General features: G+C 32.8%; 1 long non-coding RNA gene across 1 annotated transcript; it reads left to right on the top strand.

The window, feature by feature from the left end:
- The first annotated feature begins 1,377 nt into the window (after positions 1 to 1,377).
- Positions 1,378 to 1,929, top strand: LOC108367080 (uncharacterized). The gene is made up of 2 exons (XR_001848202.1): positions 1,378 to 1,530; positions 1,605 to 1,929. It is a non-coding gene; the product is annotated as an uncharacterized LOC108367080 (long non-coding RNA).
- The last annotated feature ends 262 nt before the right edge of the window (positions 1,930 to 2,191 follow it).

The raw sequence follows: 2,191 nt of genomic DNA, 5'->3' as shown, positions 1-2,191 counted from the left end.
AAGAAAACGACTCTGAGGACGCTGAAGAAAACGGGGAGACCGATGGTGATGGTTCAACGTGATTATCAAAGGATCCTCATCCAAAAAATCTACCGCGAATCAGGGGACACCTTCTCATTACAAAAATCGGAAATAATAAGAAATGGAGATGTAAATTGTGCCATAAACCTAGTTCAACCTACCATCCAAAACAACAATCAAAATAAATATTTTTGGTTTTATATCTTATCTTTCAGTTTTTAAATAAAATGTTACCATAAAATATAGTAGTTTTCTTTTATGCAGCAGCAACGAGAGACATACAAGAGAAAAATAAAAATAAATACAGATAGACCCAGCGTGCGATTAATCGAACACCTAATATCTCCAAAACTAAAACTCGCAAAATTTTTTTGACCACAAATTCGAGTTCAGGGACCCAATTTTACCTAAATATGCAAATTTCATCATGATACCCGACAAAAAAAATTCCTTGGGCCGATATGGGTTAAACTGTACGATGTATTTCGTAAAGACAGAGACTCTGTAAAAATGGGTTGTACTAGGTGGTGTCCTTATCGCTGTCCACTGTAAATATCGTGCTTCATATAAAATCTTGGATAATCAGGACTCTCTTATTGATCAACTTTGCATCCGTATTCGTGGCGCTTTTGGACATCTGTTCGTTTGCGTTTCCTACATCCCTCCTGGTAGTTCTGAAAGCCTTTACAAAGTGCATGTGGATAATATTACGTCTTTAGTTTCTAATTCTAATAGTGATAGCCAATTTCTTGTCCTGGGTGATTATAATCTAGGCAACATTAAATGGTCGCAAGAATATAATGATACTACTCTTATACCCAATAATGTAAGCTATAGCAATGAATCGTATCTTGTTGACAGTTTTTTTGAGTATTGATCTCAAACAGATAAATAATATTTTAAATAAACTTAACAGAATTTTAGACCCTATATTTATAAGCAATAATATGAACTATTCTCTTAACGAATGTTTCTCTTCTATTTCTTCTTCTAGCTATCACCATGTTCCCATTTTTGTTAAAATTGAGTTCTACGAGTTCTCTCCAGCTACCTGTGATAATCATGATCTCTCTTTTAATTATAAATTGTGTAATTTTGATATCATTAATAACTTATTTTCTAATATTGATTGGGAGACGCTGTTTTTCGGTTTAGATATCTCAAGTTGCTTTAATGTCTTTAAATCCAAAGTGGCTGAAATAGGTCTCACTAATATTCCTCTGAATACAACGAGACTATATAAAATACCATGGCATACCAAAAATTTAAAGAAATTAAAGAACCTTAGGAACAAATCCTTTCGTAAATTCAAAAAAAGCAAACTATCAATTCATCTTTTGCATCCCGCATTCTGCCTTAGCCTGTGTTGCTTTCTTTTTTGATTTGTAGAAACTACTACTTAAAGACAAGGAGAAATATTGTCTTTGTATAAAAAGTTCAACAGGCAACACTGCCGTTAGTTTCATCGATTGTTTCGAGGAAATTGATTTTCTTATTGCGCAAATTCAAGTAAGCATTCCAAAAAAATCAAAAATAATGGAGCTATTTTGAATTAAAGAAATAATTTACATATTTCTTTGCAGAGTATCGGAGTTATGCAAAAATCTGCGTTTTACAGCAAGTGCAGCCGTTACCAATAAGTTTTGCGTGCTAGGATCTCTGTGTGTCCGTCCACATTTGGCTGGTGCAGTACACTGGGAATTACAGCTGCACCGATTTATTTGGTGAAGTGCAGCCATAACATACTTACAAGTAAGTATACCACCTCATAAAAGTGAAAGTGTAAATATCAATAAAGCTTTTATCTTGTGCAGGTCAGGATCACTTTGTGTGTCCGTCCACCAAATGTAATTCAATTTAAGATAATGAACATGTAATTTTTAAATGAAACAAATATAATAATTTTTTTTATTTTATACACATTGTTCAATTGCATCTTTACTAGTTGTATATTTCTTTATATCGCACACCGTCTTCAAAAGAGTCACAACTCAAAATAATACGTTTGTCAGAAAATGCAAAAAACTATTTCTTAGCACATGATAATCATATGGGCTAGGGCGACTTTACCTTAGGTTTTTTTTTACAAATTATAACAAAAATTTGATCCAGCTTTTGCTGAAAGATAAATAAAAGCTCTGTGTATATTTTTAGCGCATAATCTCAAAAA

This window comes from Rhagoletis zephyria, unplaced genomic scaffold, assembly GCF_001687245.7.
Source record: "Rhagoletis zephyria isolate East Lansing unplaced genomic scaffold, Rhagoletis_zephyria_1.1 Rzeph_scaffold_02529, whole genome shotgun sequence".
Lineage (NCBI taxonomy): Eukaryota > Metazoa > Arthropoda > Insecta > Diptera > Tephritidae > Rhagoletis > Rhagoletis zephyria.
This window is presented reverse-complemented; position numbering and strand designations above follow the sequence as displayed.